The following is a 19582-nucleotide window of genomic DNA, read 5'->3' on the forward strand; positions in this document are numbered from 1 at the left end:
GTTCTGTGAATGACGAAACATAAACCAACCTCTATCAAAGAAAGTGTTTAGAGTCAAAGGTGGAATATCCCCAAGTGGCCAAGTCTGTCACACAGTCTCAGTCTGCCTGAGCTCCACTTCACCTGCTGAACACCAGACAGCAGGAAACCCCTGCAGCAAGGAAGAGGTGGAGGAGTTGACTACATGTCTAATAGTCCAATTGTTTTTGAAGATATAAATGTGTAGATATGTGCAGTATGTCTTCAACAAAACCCAGTCAAATGAAACCTGGCTACTGAATGTGGCTTTCATTATTTTATGCTGTACTAATGAACAGAGTATATGTATGTGTAATACAGGCTATGCAAAAACTTTGTGACAGTATAAACTGAGCTTTACATTTGTTTGTATCATTATGAAACAGCATTCTGGCCAAATGTCAGAAAACATGTGTGAGCTTTAAGTGTCCTGTGTTGGCTCATTTCCAAGTAATACCAACAACGTTACCTTTGTTGGCTCTCAGTTAGCATAGCTTTTTGGCACATATACCGCATTTTGTACTTCGCCACACATGTCTACACATATGTGGAGCCTGAGGCCTAATCCCAAAACATCCTCTACAGAGTCCCACTCCTTAATGTGTGTAATCTGGTGTGTAGTCACATTCCAGGTTTTGGGGTGCCTTTGTCATTCCCAGATGAGAGCAGGAATTTCCTATCATCCTCAGGACTGCATACTGCTATCATACAGATGTATGGTGATGATTATGTCCATGACCTTTTAGAAATTTTGTATTCTGTTTCAGTTTCTTTTAGGCCTTTACAACATCTCTAAAATGCTCTCATTTTGTATAATTCTGTTTTTCCTTCTTGTTTTTTATTATCAGAATTCATAACAAAGAAACGAAAAATTACGCTGACAATCCTTCTAAAATAATCATGCATCTTGTGACACACCAAATATGACAGTAATTTGAATCTGTTTGAAAATCTTTATTTTCTGTTGGGGTTCATGTTTCATTTAGAAAAACAACACAAACAATCCATCAGTTAAGCAGATGCAAGCAGCTGAAACAAAAAAGAAGACATCAGGAACCACAGCCAAGCATGGATACGGTTGTCATTCATCGCCCGGCGAGTTTATGCCATTACTAACCCACCGACAGCGATGAATGTGAGCCGGAATCATGCACTGGGTTAGAACTGGCCAAGGTAGGGCTTTATACAATGTAACAATAAGTAACAGCCAATCAGAAACAAAGTGATACAATATTCACAAAACAATTGGATACATGCTTCCTGTGTGTGTAATAAAACAGGTGAAAAAATATGATGGTACAACTTTAAAGTCACCTGGCCTCTATTTGAACAGAATATATTATTTGATTATCTTTAGTAAAGTCTATAAAACAAATTATTACTTAAAAATTAATAAAAATGGGGAGGAAGCCCAGATTTGGGTATACAAAGATACTGAAATAAAACCTAAATTAAGCGCAGCTAAACACACCCACAGAAAAAAAAAAAACTTTTTATTGAGGCCCACTGACATCACAGACACGGTGCTCAAGGGTTGTCCAACAATATTGTACGTTATACAACCACACGTTGCTGCTCAAAAATGTTTTTCCCTTGGGCTGCTGGTTCTGGCTGGGGGAAACTGGTTACAGAGAAGGTGATGCACTGAAGCCTTGGCTCCTAACACACCGCCGCCACTGACTGTACTTTTTCAAGTTTGTCTCCCAATACTAGCTAGCTACTAGCTATGAGTCCAAGTTCAACACGAACCGGAAGTGGAGATCGTTCGCCTTCAAAGTAAAAGTTGCATCGGCGCTGCAGTTTGCAACGGGCACATCTTTTAGTTAGAAGGGAAATGGTGTCGTGTTCATTTCCGGTTAGTGTGGCACTTTTACATTTTTTTCTACAGCTGGGAGAGTTGTCATGTACATGTAGACATGTTCGTCATTTCCCCTGCTTTTGAAATATTAACTAATATGAATATTTTTTTTTAACTGACCCAGTCGTTTTTGTTTCCAGTTTTTCTTGTGCAAACTAAATCATTGTACTTTTTAGCTTAAACATTACCAATTACCTTTCAGGGCTTAAATCTAGCCAAGTAGTTTCTATAGATGTGATTAAAATAGCACAACTGAGGTAAAAAAGATCAACCCTCTCAAGATTTTAACTGGGGTCTGATGTGTGAGCTGAAAAATGCCAACACCAATCCCTCCAGCCTCTAAATGAAGACTTTGTTAACCTTAAAACTGTCAAATATTCATATTATTTACATCACCTAATTGCCTAAATACAGTATCAGAAGAAAACTTATGTTTGGGGACACAAAAATGTCCTCATTTCTGGAAACTTTGTATCCAGAAACATGAATAAACAGAGTAAAAGTCGTGACTATTTAACAAGCTTTAAGTAAGTAAGATTGTTCTTGAAATTTTTGACACCTTAACAGACTGCAGCCATTGTTAATGTTAGAATTTACTTCTGTGTTTTGCTAAAAATTACTATGTAATATCTGAGTGTTGCACATTATGTGGTATGTGGTGTTGTGAGTTGTTGTGATCTCAAGTTTTAGGGTACACTCAACACTCGATGGTTTTCTCTGAGTCACAAACTCACCGACAGCGTTGAATGTTCTCCAAGACTTGAAAAACTCAGGCTGACAGCAAGCTAACAAACAGCCTGTCCTCCAGTGCCGCAAGGGGTGGACAGCCATGACAGGACGAACCGGCGAAGACGCTAAACAGGAAGTGACAAGAGCTCTGCAGGTGCACCCACACATTTTGATCAATGATGCAGCATATAGCAAAGGTACCTAAACCTGCTTTAATATCTCAAACAGCTACAGTACAAATTTAGACTGTGCAATAACGTTAGGCTGAAGATATTTGGAATTAGGCAATAAATGGAAATACTGAATAAATTCCAGGTAATAGATTCTACATTTTGAGGCATTACAGTAAATATAAAATATTAAAAGTCTGTCATTTGTGTTAGCATATCTATTCTCAATAAAAACATCATGGTGCAAAACTGTAGCGATCTGAAAGTTTCAAGTTTCAGGAAGCATTTTCAGTATAATAACAAGTGGGAATCTAATTACTGCAAAAACTGCCCTAAAGATCAGTGAAAACGCAACCCTCTGAGTTAATTACCAAATTGAGTCAACGCATTTGAATTAGTTGTCTAACAGAAGCAGCCATGTTGTAGGTTTCATGCTGTCTTCCACTGTTGTATTTTTTCTGTTATTGCTAGATCACTGGTTCCAAATCGAAATGACTTACCTGCACCAGTTTGTTTGTGACATTGTGACAGCAGACTGTGACACTGGACTCTTCTTACAGCTGCAGCTGAAAGACAAGGCCAAAGATGTGGGATATTTGGTGTATACAGGTAGAAATCAATCAATTATATACACAAAAAAAGCTAGGGGGAAATGTAGAGTGCTGTTTCTATTAAATATCTGAATATGCTTCAAAGATAATATATATATATATATATATATACATATAATGATTTACTGTCTATTCAAATCTAGAAGCAATGACCTCCACCAACTCCTTTTGCATGTCTTTTTCACTGTAATGTACTCAAAGTACTTTTTACACCTATTCACCTATTCAGACAGGACTTTATCTTTAGTTTTTTTTTATCTATATTTTAAGTGCTTTTATTTGTCTGTCTCTCTCTCTCACACACACACACACACACACAGCAACAGATGGTGATTAGGTTTTCAGTATCTTTCCTTATGATACTTCAATATGAGCATTCAATGAGAGCGGGTTGATGAGCCAACCTTCTGATTAACCACTCTAGCCATCTCAGATCCTTGAAAATACTAAATTGAGTTGTTATGGGAACTGACCTGACATTCTGTGCCAAAATTTTCTGTCCTACATTATGATAGAAATTATTTTCACAGGGTACTTTGAAGCCATCTTGAGCCAAGAAATCAAGTGGTGCCATTTGTGTCAGGGGCGTAATTTCCAGGGGGGTTAGGGGAGTTATGACCCCCCCAATAATCAGACCCAACCAATATAACCCCCCCAATAAAATTATCTTGCATAAATAGGCTGTTGATTTTCTTTACTCATTTCAGTTATTACCAGCAAAATGGTTGCATGTTTAATCATCTGGGAATTTACCCAGATTTATTTATTTATTTAGACAGAGATCTTGTTCAGCACAAAGTTACGCCGATGATTTGTGTAGACATGACATGCAAAATGACATTGACATGACACAGACATGCGAAGTGACCCAGGTGTGATGTCTCATTTCTGAAGTGTAACTGGTTCATATTCATCTGTTATTCAATCTGTTTGCCTCCCTGTGATGATGTGAATTTTAATTGAAAAAAAAAAAAACATGTTTTCCTGGGTTTTGTCAAAGATATGATTTGTACTTTACATATTCCAACATGAGCGTCGTTTGCATGACCAGTAGGATAAGCACAGGCCCACATAGTGAAAGAGCATGTTAAGACGCAGCTGAAGACTAGCTTAAACACACAATGGCTGGATAAGCAGCATAACAAAGCTTCCCACAATACTGTGATGTAACATGGATATACTGGATATAACATGTTACAACAGAGTACTTGCACTTTTTTTACATAGTTTGAGAAAAGTGACATATTAGTTATACAATTTAGCAAATTTGATATTTAGTTACTTTTAAAAAAATAAGAAATCTGTTGTTGTTAAATGTGTTTGAACACATGTTATTTTTGTTGTGACAAGCACAAGAGAGAATAAGAAGTATTGGCAAAGGACTTTTTTTGGTGTCCTTAGCATCTGAATGCATTTGGGAAATGGCAGAGAGGGCAATCATTCCAATAATTCAGTATTCACAATATTTTGCTAAGGAGTTTGCTTCATTTTTTGAAGAAGCACCTGCAACCTAAATGCTGTACAGTAATGGTGGTGGGAATCTATTTCACTCAAAGGGCATCAAAAATCCACAGAACACAGATAAAAGAAATGCTCAAGTGTGGCCTGTATGTCTGCGTGTGTGGTCATGCTATAAGACCTCAAGGCTGTTATGCTAGAAGTTCATAGCATAAATGCAGCGGAGCTGGTTTGTGTGTTGATGGAGGACTAGAGGAGGTGGGAGAAGGGAGCCGGGTGGGGGAATTCAAGGGTGAGTGAAGAGAATAAGAAGGTGGTGGTGGATGGGGGTGTTGGCTGTCTGGGTGAGAGGAGTGTTGATCGATTCCAGGCATGGTATTTTCCAGACAGACTGAATGGTAAAGGTCAAAGGTCAGCCGCTTTTGTTTCCTTATGAAAGAGAGGCTGTGTGTGTATTTTCAAACTCATGTGGACCAGCAAATATCATGCATGTTTGCTCTATATCGAGTTAAAAGAGCCGTTTTTTTGTTGTTTTGGGGCGATTTTGTTGGTTTTTTTTCTTTCAGGTTTTTGGTTTTAGATCTCCGATCAAGCTAAAGCCACAAAACAAGTGCAAGGATCCTTCTGTGAGTATGTGTGGCTGTATGAGCACATGCCTGCACGTGAACATGTTTTGACTGAGCTCCTTCCTCGCATGATTTAAAGGGGAGCAACATTTAAACCTTAATGTGCAAAAATCAATCCTTATATATACAATTTGCAGACCAAACTTTCTGTGTCACCAGCACTTACTGGTGATTATATGACCTGAAGCTACATAATTAGACCTCTTTAACATTTGCTCCATTTTTGTCCGATTTTTCTCCCATCAGAGGAAATGCTGCAAGCGTAAGAATTGAAAATCTGTTTCAAAAGCATTTTTCTCCTCATATAAAAATCAGAGCATGTTTCAGTGCTGATCAGAACTGCTGAACAGCAGTGCGTGCAGCTAGGTGGTTGAGTGTCTTGCTCAAGGGCACATGGGGAAAAGCTAAAAATAGTTTGTAGATGCTCCTGCTGTGATCAAATCTGACACCTTTGCCGTACTCTGCAGTGTGCTGTGAATGTGTGTTTGACAATTTTTCGGTTTGGGTTGAGTGGCCAGAGAATATACATATATATCACAAATAAGCCTGAGAGCACGCGCACACACGCACACATGCACACACGCACACATACATATTCATTACCATGGAAATCTTAATAGCAGCCATACAAATAGGTGTGTTTTAATATTGGGCTAAGTAACAGATAACACATACAGAACAAGGATGCAGAGAGTAACCTGCCACACGTGCACAAGTAATACACACACAGCAGAGATTGCATAGTCACTTCCTGCATATTTCTGTGTGTGCATGCATGGCTGCATGTGAGCACATGTGTGTCTGAATGAGAGAACAGATTGTGGCAAAGTAAAGAAACGGGGTGGGGGTAAAGAGAGACTTGGGGGTGGAGGGGAAACGAGCAACAGAGTGAGTGGTGGGCCTTGTCTCTCCCTCCTTACTTCCCTCCTTTAAAGCCACTGTCCCACTTGCTCCCCCTCCCCCACTTGGGACTTGAACCCATGACCCACCCAGTGAATGAGTTCAAGGGAGGCACTGCCATTACTGAGGAAGCCAATGCTGAGCCTGCGCGAGGTTTAGTGAGAGTTTGTTTCTGTGCTAGGTTAAATTAGTCCGTGTGTTCATGTGTTTGTGTGCAAGTGTGCTTATTTGTTTTTATAATGGATGTTGTGAATAAGAGTCTAAGCAATGTTTGTGCATATGGGTATCTTTGTGTGTGTGTGTGTGTGTGTGTGTGTGTGTGTGTGTGTGTGTGTGTGTGTGTGTGTGTGTGTGTGTGTGTGTGTGTGTGTGTGTGTGTGTGTGTGTGTGTTTGTGCGTGTGCGTGTGTGTAAGAGTGAGTCTTTCACAGTTAAACCATGTGTGTTTTTGTGAGTGTGTTCACAGAGTTCTGAAACAGACGCTGACTTTTCCTTAAGGTCAACATTAGAAATGCAAACTGCACGGATATTTGTGTTTATGTGAGTTTCACAGCGTGAGCGTGTTCTTATGTTTCTGTTGAAGATGATTTGTTTTCCAATGGTACCTTTGAATAAACATCAGGCTCATGCTTTTAATAAAATTATTAATGCACGTAGATATGTGTGCGTGTGCATGTGTGTGTGTGTGTAATGGGAATGGTGATGGCCCTTCCCCCCAGTTTGCTGCTGGGTGTGTGACTGAGACGGCATCTCCCTACCTGGCCCAGACTAAATCAATACTTTAATCTAATTGTCATTCACTTCCACTGGGGTAGCCAAGTGCATGCACACATACACACAGCACACACAAAATACTCAACACATCTCCATGCACAAACCTAAAACCCATGGATACAAAATGTGCACATCCTTCACACACACACACACATTCGAAATTATGAATGAAAAGCCCCACTGTGTGAACGCACTCGCTGCTGTGTTAGCGTGCAGCCTCGCTGTCCTGTACTACATCCACTTCCATGCCCTCTCTGCACTCTTTCCCTGCCTCTCTGGGCGTTCCTCCTTGGTGTTGCATCATGCATGCACACATCAGTGTCGGCAAACATCCGCTGACACACTGTCACATCGCATTCATGTCCGCTGGCGAGCGGCCTCTCCCACAGAGCAACAATGGAAAGTAGATGTCAGGGCTGCTGTGGGATCAGAGCTAAGCCGCAGGCACAACAATCAGCCGGGAAAAAACATGCACATATTTAAAATTTAAAGGTCCAAACTGACTTACCTCCTTCATCATTGCCAGCAGAAGCATTCCCCTTCTTTTCCTGCATTCCTGTCTCTACACCTCCTTCTTTCCCCCTCCCACAGAACCACCACTCTGTCTCTCTCTCCCTCTTCCTTTCATCCTCCCGTCCGTCTTCTTTCTCTCACCACCTTCTCAGCAAATCCCTGCTCTTTCCTTACTTCCTCTCTCCTCCCTTTTCCTGTTCCTCTTCCTCCTTGCCTGTCGCTTAAAACACTCTTTCTCTTGCTTTTCTTCCTCTCCGGTGGGCTCTCCGGTGTCTTCTTCCTACTGCTTTAAACTGCAGACTGTCTGGCGAGAGAGAGAGAGAGAGAGAGAGAGAGAGAGAGACTATGGAGCAATGGGAAGTGCAAACTGGGACACACACACACACACACAGCCTCTGTCAGTTTGAATGAATATTGTGCACACTCGGCTTGTCTCTCCTCCCCCTCTCTTTCTGTCTCCCTCCTTCCCTCTCTACCAGACACCCCTCCTCCACTTCTCTCTGGCTTTGCCCTTCTTCTCTCTCTCCTCCTTCCTCCCTCGTTGCTGCTGCTTTCAAACATGTTCACACTCCAATACTGACTGACATTATAGAGCTGCACTTACTGACCCCCCACCCCAACACACACACACACGGACACACACACTTCTTAGTCTCATGGACCCAGACTGTTAACCCTTTTGATGCAGCTGCACATCCCGTCTGTTTGGATTTAATTTCATCTTCACAGTGTGAGCTGTTTTCCAACCACTCATAATCATACTTTCATGAATGTGTTGCCATTTTTTATTTTATTGTATAGTGACTAAAATAATCAAGAGTTCATAACAGAGTAACTTTATCTGCATTTACAAAAAAAACTTCCTATGAGTTTATCTGTGAAATATGAAAACTCATGTCATTGTGATATTTGAATAGTCAATTCTTGAACTTAGTGAAAGTGAAATGTGTGGGGAAAGGAAGAAAAATGGACACGTGCAAGAAATCTGAGTGACTTCAACGACCAAATGGCAGTGCCTAGATGACTGCAAAACACAAAAGACTGCTCAAGATTATTTGATCTTGTGGGTGTTTGCCATTATGTATATATGAGTAATTAATCTAGCGATCTATAATCAGCAGTGAGCCTTTTATCCAGTGTAAACACGTTGATGTAGCGCCACATGAATGAACCAGTTCTCCACCTGTTGCAGCTTTTGTTTAGTAGGCCTTTATGTACTGGACACGTAAAAATTTGCTTGACTATTTTGAGTATTAAAAGTATTTTTTTGACTCCCTTATTCTCAATGCAGCTCTGTAATTTCACAGGACAAAACTACAGCATTTATTTTTTTTATATCGTGTTCAATTTTTCTGCATGCAAATAAACTGATCTGACTAATCAGACCACTGCATTTGGCAGCCAGTGCACTTGTAGCTCAAAACCACACCGGTGCTGAATATGCACATATATGTAAATGGTAAAGTAACACTGTTTTACCTCAGACAGACAGCTACATGCTCTCTGAAATTATTTCTCTGTCTCCTCAGATGTGGTACCAAGTCTGCCAAAAAGAGCTCAAACTGCCCCAGTGAGATCATGAAATATATACTAAAGCAAACATGATACAGCTTCCACCATGAAATTCTCCCTGCTGCTGCCTTCTTGTGAGAATTGAACCCCAAATCTCAGTTTCTTCTTCTTCTGTTTAGAAAGTCCAGCTCTTCATCGCTTGAGCTCTTCTTCATTTTTCAGTGCATTTTTTTAAGGATGAAATTTTCAACTCTCATTTTTTTTTTTCAGGAAGAATTCAGTGTGTATATAGGTTACATAACAATATAATACATATTCAAAAAAAATTAGATTTTTTTCCAATGCACTGTTTGTTTGAAGGTCTTTGGAGTGGCCCACCAGCTTGCAGTGGATCTCAAAGCAGAAGAAAGACCAGAGAAGCAAACTGCAGTCCAAGGTGGTAGGATTTGTGTCAGGTAGGCCAAAGCAGGACCCAAACGCAGGACTGCCTGTGTAGAATACAGTTCTTTTATTAACAGTGCAAGAATAACAAATGGTGCAAATAATCCTCAGTGCGTGCTCTCTTCATGAGCTTGTTCCCTGCTCCCGTGCCTTGACTTCTCCCTGTGATCCGTGGTGAGTATTTCCACTCTCTGTGTACAAACGTGTCCAGCTTCCTCCTCTTGTTTCCCCCAACTCTCCTGGAAACAACAGACGCTGCAGTAAGTACAATTCCTACGACCTACCAACACAAAACACTTTCACTTCACTAGCTGGGGAACTGACTGCATTTCTCACAAAGATCCAGCGTCAACTGAAGCTCAGTGTGGTGGACAAGTCGACAGACCAGAGTTGCAGACCGAGTATCGTATGGAGGTGATTAAGAATCTGGCAGCTTGGATCTGGTCCTGGCCAACACTGCCACCACCCCCACCGGCGTTCCCCGGCGGCGTGGGAGTGGAGGAATACCAGCCAAGGTGCAGCCTGCCTCCGTGCCCATACCCACTCCTCCAGTGGGAGCGGCTGGTGCACAGCAGGTGCCCGCACCCGTCCTGGCTCCCCAGAGGAGGACTGCTGAGTGACCAGCGTATCCTCGACCGGGCCTGCCAGAGGTGGAAGAGGCGCACGAGGGTCCATGCCTGCCGGAGGGGGAGGAGGTGCGCAAGGGGCTGCTCCTGCCAGAGCTTGAGGAGCTGCGTGAGGGTCCACGCCAGCCGGCGGTGGTGCAGGGGCCGCGTGAGGGGGTGCTACAGCCGGAAGCGATGGTGATGGAGGAGCCTCGCAAGGAGACAGAGGTCCCTGTGCAGGGGAGCCTACTCAACCGGAGCCATACCCCTCCCAATCCACCAAACACTGAAAGCCCCTACCATGACACCTGGCATCCATAATCTGTGTAATGGAGTAAGCCGGGGTGCCGTCAATAACCCGGGTGGGTGGTGGGGGGCCTGAAAGACAGACACTTGACTGGACCGGACAGGCTTTAGCTGGGAGACATGAAAAACATTATGAATCTTCATATCTTGAGGTAAGTTCAATCAGGCAGTCACAGAATTAATCACAGTCACAATGTCTTGATGTCATGCTCAATAATCCAGGTTAGTAAAAGTTGATTCTGTTCATAGTTCAATGTTAAACATGCCAATAAAGCGAGGAGAAGGCTTTTTGAACTGGGTACATAATGGGACATTTGCTCTAGACAACCATACTTTCTGCCCTGGACTGCAGGAGAGGCGATCCTGTAATGGTCAGCGAGTCGTTTATTTTGGTCCTGGTCCTGAGGAGAGCGACTTAGGTCAATTTCCACAGGCACCAGCAGCAACGGAGGTGATGCTGGACTGAGGGAACCTCGTGTTCCCCTTCAGTGATGGACAGGAGCGGAGATTGATATCCCAATGAAGCCTCATACGGCAACAGACCAGTGGCAGAGGAGGTCATTGAATTATGAGCATGTTCCACTCATGATAGGTGAGTGGAAGTGGGACTGCTTTGAGGAAGCCACACAGTGGAAAGCAGACTCCAACTTCTGGTTGGCCCTCTCTGCCTGCCCGTTGGTGTAAGGATAAAACCTTGAGGAAAGACTCACTTGGGCTCCCAGCACGGTGCAAAACTCCTTCCAAACCTGCGACATGAACTGCAGACCACGATCGGACACAATGTCTCGAGGGATGCCGTGTAAGCGGAACACATGATCAGTCAGCAGCTTCGCCGTCTCTAATGCAGTGTGCGATTTGGGCAGAGCAATAAAACTTGCAACTTTAGAAAACAAATGGTGAGTATGGCATTGGCAGTCCAGTTATAAAGTCCAGTGCGATGTGTGATGAGGGCCTTCTGGTTATAGGTAGAGGCCTGAGAGACAGGGAGTTGGACGCTTTATTCTGCACACAGGTAGGGTAAGCAGAGACAAAATCCTAGACGTCTTGGCCCAAAGACGGTCACCCAAACAAGCGTTGCATGAATGATATAGTGCGCTTCTTACCAGGATGGCACGAAAACTTAGCATAATGGGCCCACTGGATAAGCTTGCCACGAACCACAGGGGGCATGTATAGCTGGTTTGTAGGACCCGTCCCACAGTCAGGTTTCTCCTGCTGAGCGCTTCTGATTAGGGCCTCGATCCCCCATGTAAGGTACCCAATGATGCAGGCCGCAGGCAGGATGGCATCATCCTTCTCTGACGCCTTGACCGAGAGAATTGCCAGGAGAGTGCCTCCGGGTTCACATTACAGGAGCTGGGTCTGTATGTGATGGTCAAATTGAACTGAGTAAAGAACAGAGCCCACCTGACCTAACAGGAGTTGAGGCGCTTAACTGCTTGAAGGTACTCGAGGTTCTTGTGGTCTGTCCAGATGACCAATAGCTGTTCCATTCCTTCCAGCCAGTGCCTCCATTCCTCCAGTGCAAGCTTTATGGCCAACAATTGCTGATCCCCTATGCCGTAAATCCGCTCTGCCAGCGAGAGACGCAGAGAAACAAAACAACAACAAAAAAAATGCACATGGGTAAAGCTTACCTCCTAAAACGCTGTAACAACACAACTCCAAAATCTGATGCATCCACTTCTACTATGAACGGCTGAGAGAAGTCTGGGTGAACAAAAATGGGAGCAGAGGCGAACTTCTGCTTGAGTTGAATGAATGCTTGCTGGGGAACACTGGAATAAGACCTTCAGAGAAGTTAAGCATGTGAAAGGCAGAGCAATGCGACTGAAATCTCAAATGAAATGTCTGTAAAGATTTGCAAAGCCCAGGAACCTCTGCAGCTGCTTACGGGTCTGGGGTTCAGGCCATTCAACCACCCCTTTTATCTTAGCTGGATCTGCCTGTAGCTGGCCTTGCTCCACAATAAACCCCAAAAGAGATTGACTGAACATGGAACTCACACTTCAACTCTTTGACAAACAGTCGATCCTCCAACAGCCGCTGCAGGACCTGGCGGATGTGCTTCTCATGTTCAACCGAGACTTCAGAATCAGAATATTATCAAGGTACACAAAAACACAGTGGTTAATGAAATCTCTCTAAACGTCATTAACCAAGGCCTGAACAACTGTGGGAGCGTTGGTGAGGCTGAAAGACATGACCAGGTAAAGTCCAGTTCACTATTAACTTTTTATACTTAGTTGAACATTGAACATCAGGGACTGAAAATGTTGAGTATTGAAAGCCATCTTTCACTCATCTCCCTCCCTGATCCTGACTGAAAGTCAATGGTGAAAATAAGCTCAGGAATGCAGTTGAAGCAGTTCAAAAGTTGAAGAAGTTCAAAAGTGGAAGACAGCAATGGCATGGGATACTTATTTTTATGTATTTAAGTATTTTTTGGGGTCTTGTTCAACCCCCAAAAGGCAATGCACAGACGGAGGGACTTCCCCAAGTGGGGTGGCCTGAGTGTGATGGGTAATTTAAGTGAGCCTGGCGCAGTTTAAGGCAGAAACCTGTAGGAGTTCAGTGAGTGGTGTCAACGGGATGTTTAATTCCTTAGCGAGTGTTTGATCAATGAAATTTTACTGTGCCTGAGTCAATTAGAGCATTACACTGGTGGGTTTGAGTGCTGAGTATGAATTTTGCTGAACACTGAAGACCAAGTAGGGAGGCGTCTTTGAATGTGTCTGCCAGCATCCCTACTTGTACTGATGTGTCTGCTCTGTCAGCCGAGCAGAGCATGTGTCTGCATAATCTCCCCTAATGTCCCTTTTCCACAGAAAAAACAAACAAACAAAAAAAAAAAAAAAAAAAAAAACACACTCACAGGCCCGCTGCCATCTCCTACAGTCCGAGGGTGAAAGTTGAGCCCGGCCGAGCTGCATCGGTTGCTCCTCCTCCTCAGCAGCCCCCCTCGTCTCTGGGCTCTGATCCCCGGAAACGAATCCCCCATGGGGTCATTGGAAACTGGAAGCTCGCTCACCATATTCCTGCATGTGGTCATCCATCCTAACACACATGGAAATTAATGCATCCAATGATTTAGGCAATTCTCTGGTGGCTAATTCCCGTTTCAGCTCCTCATTGAGGCTGCTGAGGAAAGTCCCCCCGGAGATCATTGTCCCCCAACACCATGTCCTCTGCCAATATCCAAAAGTCAATTTAGAAATCAGCCACACTTCTCTTACCTTGCCGAAGGTTGAACATTTTGTGTCCGGCTGCATCCGGGCTCACGCTTTTGCCAAACAAGAGAATTTGGCGAGAAAGTCATAGGATAGGATAAATAAGATAAATCAGGGCGAGCCTTTAGAGCTGCCTGAGTCCACTTCAGTGCGTGACGCTTCAACAGCTCCACCATAAAAGACATTTTTGAGCTGTCTGAGGCATAGGCTCGGTTTGGCTGGCGAAACACAAGCGTACATTGAGTGAAAACTCCCACTGTTTTGTCCAACTCACCCAAGAACTTCTCTGGAATTGGTAGTTGATGTTCCCATGGCCAGGAGGGCGGCGGGTCTGTCATGTAGGCCAAGGCAGGACCCAAATGCAAGACTGCCTGTGTAGAATACAGTCCATTTATTCACAGTGCAAGAATAATAAATGGTGCTCCCGTGCCGTGACTTCTCCCTGTGGTCCGTGGTGAGTATTTCCGCTCCCTTTTGCTGTCTATGTAGAAGTGTGTCCAGCTCTCTCCACTCGTTTCCCCCAACTCTACTGGAAACAACATTTGCTGCAGTAAGTAGAATTTATACAGTCAGCCATCATGAAACACTTTCACTTCACTAGCTGGGGAACTGACTGCAAAGATCCAGCGTCGACTGAAGCTCAGCTACTCTGTTAAGTAGCTCCCTCGATGAGGCTGATCAGCAACAGGTGAGTGTGATTACTCCTCAGGTGTGGCTGGCTCCACAGCGGGAAAAACTCTCCAAAACTCTCCCTGGTGCCGCAGGAAAACATTGATAGGAGGAAACGAGGGACCGGGAGTGAACAACACCACACACAACATAGACATGGCAGGTCGACCAGCGGACTGCAGACCATGCAATGAACTGACGACCATGAGCTTTAGGCTTAAGAGCAACAAGGGTTTGTTCACTTTTAAGTGTAGATGTTGGTGTTCTATTAAAAACAGATTTTTAAAAAATATATTAATGTAAAAGAAACCTACCCACTGACCTAACCTACCACCAAATGTATCTAAGTGAGTCTCAGAACATAACAAGGAGCAATGGAAGATGGTGACCTAGTCTGGTCAATTGTGGTTTCCTGAACATCATTATGACATATGAGCAGTGTTGGGTAAGTTACTTTAAATTAGTAACTTAGTTACATTACTAGTTACTTCTCTAAAAAAGTAACTCAGTTACTTCAAGTTACTCGTTACTTTCAGAGTAACTAGTTACTAGGGAAAGTAACTTTGGTTTTACTCAGAATTCTCTTGTTAATGTGTTGCTTCCGTAACTGGATACCCAGCAAGACTGCCAGTCTTCTAGCTTGCTTACTTGCCACACGTGCACTGTGCCACCTACCAATAGAAAGGAAAAAATAATGTGCACATTTCCACGAGAGAAATCCCACGCCTGGACCGTCGTTGACCGCCGCCATGATTCTAGCCTGCTTTTTACATCCAACACAAAACTGCAGTCGTGGTGCTTTTGATTGTACTCAGAACTTAGAAATTCTGCCTTCTGAATAGGAAGATGTAGGTAACACCAGACTGCAGATGAGCTGCATACAGAGCTGGACTGAGACAAAAAAAATCGTCCCGGCATTTTGACTAGAGACCGCCCACCATTATAGGAAAAATCATAAAGCCTTTTTGAATGACAATAAACACTGTTGTGACAGTGATGTACACTGTTCTGATGGTATATATGTATCAATCTATCAATTGTTTGTTGTAAGACTCAGATAATTATTTTTTAAAAGCGAGACATTTTAAATGAGAATAAGTAAGAAAAGTATTTCCTTGTGCCCTCTTTCCCTGTTAATGCCCTACCTGGCCCCTGGCATAACTTTGCTAGATCCGCCCCTGCACAGTTACCAGCTGTCAGCTACGTAGAAAAGGATGCTGGTGTTATTTGTCTCTCAGAAACAGTTCATAACTTCCTTCAACTCATCCATGTCACCTAAAAGGTAAACCTGTTTCTCCATCACCTGTTCAGCTCTGATGATTCAGTAAGGACATCTCCTGGTCTCATCTTCATGTTTCCTCTCACCAGATAACCAAACCGATATCATGACCAGCAGCTTTACAGCTGTGGCTCCAGCAAACATCAGCTGATACTAGAAATTAATATTAAATAAATTCTAACAACAGCTGATCAAGCTTAAACGTGCTGCTGTTGTTTAACGCGACATCCGCTGGTTTCCTCTTTCTGGCGCAAAGTGGGCGATAAATAAACAAGAGAGAAAAGCCGATCAGCTGATCATTGATCAGTTTCGTGATTGAAGTAGAAACAGGAGAGAATGAGAGAAGAAGAGGCAGCTGTGCAGCTTCAGCTTTGTGTCTTTTTCATTGTAGCTGAAGTCCGGGACAAACTGTGTTCCTTTTCACCTCAGTACTAAACGCGTAATATTTTCTCTGAATACCAGACGATTCTGTTTTTACGGGACGGTTGGCAACTCTAATAATTAACCGTATGAACAAAATAAAGTTCAACATCAGTAACATAGCACCCACCCAGCTGTATAGAAACTCCGTCATGCTAGCTAGCACGCAGTACGAAAATGTCAGCATAACGAAAATAAACTCCACCTAAACTTGGTTTATATCTGACCCAGATAGACTGCAGGTCATAACTTCTTACCTGAAGTTCAGTTCACCTGACACGCGGACCGGCGGCTGCTTCGGGTCTCTCCTCTTGCCTCCCTTTTCCTTCATCCACCTGCTGGCCTCCACCACTTGCTAATGTTATTGAATCTGTGGAAGCTCCGCGATATCCACCACACGAAGTAACGAGTAACGAGCCTATCTAAATCCCAGTAACGAGTAACGCGTTCCTGGTTTTGGCATAATAACTAGTTACCGTGCTCGTTACCACAATAATAACGTAGTTACTGTAACGCGTTACTTAATAACGCGTTAGTCCCAACACTGCATATGAGTGAATCATTTACCCCAGAAAGAGATCACAGCAGGATGCACTATTAACAGATGAATGCCAGTCAGCAAAGGAAACACGATTTTCTGAGTAATGTTCTCCTGGGAAAATCTTGGTTCTGACATTCATGTGGATGCTACTTTGACCCGCCTCATAGAGCTATGAGCAAACACTTGGGGGAGAGTGGGAAGGAAAAACTCATTTTTAACAGGAAGAAACCTAGAAACTGACATTAGCATTTTATCCCGTAAGCTCCTCAGGGAAGACTTTATTGAGGTCACGGACATGTTAGAAAAATTGCCTTTTTGCCATGGACTAAATATCTTTACTCTTTTAACTTCCCAAATCTCAGGTTGTTCAAGTAGATATGAAGAGAAGGATCAGCTGGTAATGTCCTGTGGCTGACACGAAAAGGACACAATTGGAGGCCTTGTCTGGCTGATGTCCAGGTGAGTCTGGGGCTTTTTGGTGGCATAAAAGAGGCACAATATTAGACTTTTTAAAATAAATGTTGTGGCTGATCAGTGTATATCAGTACACACATGAAAATCTAGTGCATTTGACATGTGAAATATGTAATAAGAACATGTAATTTCATATGTAAGTAAAAAACTTGTTACAGTTTTTCATTTTCAGATTTTCCTCAATTCAGGCCCAGCAGACTGTTTGTGACTGCTGTACTTCGTATTGTAATGTGTCTTTGATCTGTCGTTGGTTCTGAAAGTATTTTTCAAATATTATTATAATAATATTAGTTTAAATTGTGTAGTTTGACTCCATCAACACCGACCAGTCACGGCCATCTTTACTTGTAGTTTCATTTCCATTCTTCCTTTCTTCCATCCCCTACAACTTCTCCCCCACTCTCTCCACCATGCTCTCTCCTTAGTTACATATTGATTAGGTCTCTCAGTGTGTGCGTACGTGTGTGTGCATGTCTGTGTGTGTGTGTGTGTGTGTGTGTGTGTGTGTGTGTGTGTGTGTGTGTGTGTGTGTGTGTGTGTGTGTGTGTGTGTATGTACATGCCTGGTCCTGCTGTGGTCAATGAGGTCAACATGGTGGCCAGACAGGCTTCTACCCCCCAACACACCCACCCGTTTTTGTTGTTTTTTCTCCCTGCCTTTTCCATCTCCTCCTGTTCTCCCTTCTACAGTCATCGAGTGTAGTTAGATAAACACAACTTTGAAGGAGTCAAAGTCAGAAAAGATCTCAGTTGGTAGTAGCTGAAACCAGAAATAAGCACTTCTCTTTAGTGAACTTCCCATACTACTAAATGTCAGTGTAGGAAAGTCAAGTTTCTGAATGCGTTTCAGACTGAAGTGAAACTGGAATACCACCACACATGAGCAGTAAAGGTCAAAAACTTGCATTTTTACAACTGGAGTGTTGCACTGTGTCTTTGGACACAGACGATGTGCCTCTTTTCTTGCACTGGAAAAAAGAGGCAGCCTGTTTTTCAAACACCACCTGACAGCAGCTGCCCTCACTGACCCTTTGGCCATCAGACTTGGTGTCTGAGTGGAGGAGGGGTCAGGATGGATGGGAGCACTGGGGTCAATAGAGGCCATAGGGCAAAGACGGAGGGAGAGCCACAAAGAGGAAACTCAAAAGGATGCAGCACGAGAGAGGGCAAAACAGATAAAGCAGGAAAGACGTGGTGTGGTCAGTGCTTAGTGTTCAGATTTTATGATCTGATTTTATAATCTGAATACAAACTCAAGTTAAGTTCTTAATGAAGCAAACAACAAACATCTAAGAAAACTACAGTTTCTTAGGAGCTTATCCTCAGTCACTCACTTAGTTGGCCAGTCCGTCACTTTGATTCAAATTTAAATAGCTCAACAATTACTAGATGGACTAACATTTACTTTTAGTTATTAGTTCTACGGACCATCTTCCCCATGCCATGGTGGAGGGCATTAGCTAAATGTGGTGACATTTCAGCTGGTTTTAATGTGTTTGGGTTTTGTTTTTGACATGCTCATTACCAGTCTCCACAGAGAGGTGACCCCCAATGAGCGCTTTGACAACAGTGGGAAGGAAAAACTCCCTTTTAACAGGAAGAAATTTCAAGCAGAACCAGGCTCAGGGAGAGTCAGCCGTCTGTCGTGATCAGTGTGGGGGGAGGGGAGGAAGACAGGACAAAAAGCATGTTGTGGAAAAAAGCCAGAGATGAATAATAACTCATTAAATGATTAAATACAAAGTGGTGTATTTAATGTATGCTGTACTTCCATTAAACTATTGGTCAGACTAACTGTTTGTCCATTTAAAGTATTTATGCCAAGCTAACTTTAGCTGTTCAATAAAATATATTTTACAGTTCCACATAAATATATTATTGAAATGCTACATTTAAACTAGATGGTACCAGGCTCATAATTATTTTTGCACTAGAGCACCCTCTGGTGGCAAAATCCAAACATGAACACCAGTGTAGTCCTTAGAATACAAATTGAGCAGAACTCCAATAGCAACAACTTAGAAAACCTGCTGACCCGTGGCCTGTGACTCCCTTAGCATGACATCTGATAGCCCTTGCTACAGGGTCACAGTAGTGACACCATGGGTCACCTCACTGTGGTGCAGTCTCTTTCCTGTGGTTAGGTTATCAGTGTGAGGGGTCAGACTCATTATCCTTCTCAGGGGTGTCAACTGAACTGCTAAGACGTACTGTAATTGCATTTGCCATGTGACAGTGCAGGCAGCATTGCTGCACAGCAAACAACCTCATCAGCAACATAAATGTTATTGCATTATAAGGTGCAGGTTATGATGATAATGTGTGGTGTGCATAGGAATACAAAGTCCTGTTGTGTTAGATACATATCATTAAGACCTGTTTACATCCATATCACCAATGTGAGTTTGTTATGGGATTAATGCAGAGGGCTTCACATCGTCTGTTTAGAAT

General features: G+C 43.0%; 1 long non-coding RNA gene across 1 annotated transcript; it reads right to left on the reverse strand.

The window, feature by feature from the left end:
- Window positions 1–24: 24 nt before the first annotated feature.
- On the reverse strand, window positions 25–7784 carry LOC120439826. The gene is made up of 3 exons (XR_005612804.1): window positions 7651–7784; window positions 3275–3340; window positions 25–150 (listed from the first exon to the last, which is right to left on the reverse strand). It is a non-coding gene; the product is annotated as an uncharacterized LOC120439826 (long non-coding RNA).
- Window positions 7785–19582: the final 11798 nt, after the last annotated feature.

This window comes from Oreochromis aureus, linkage group 4, assembly GCF_013358895.1.
Source record: "Oreochromis aureus strain Israel breed Guangdong linkage group 4, ZZ_aureus, whole genome shotgun sequence".
Classification (NCBI taxonomy): domain Eukaryota; kingdom Metazoa; phylum Chordata; class Actinopteri; order Cichliformes; family Cichlidae; genus Oreochromis; species Oreochromis aureus.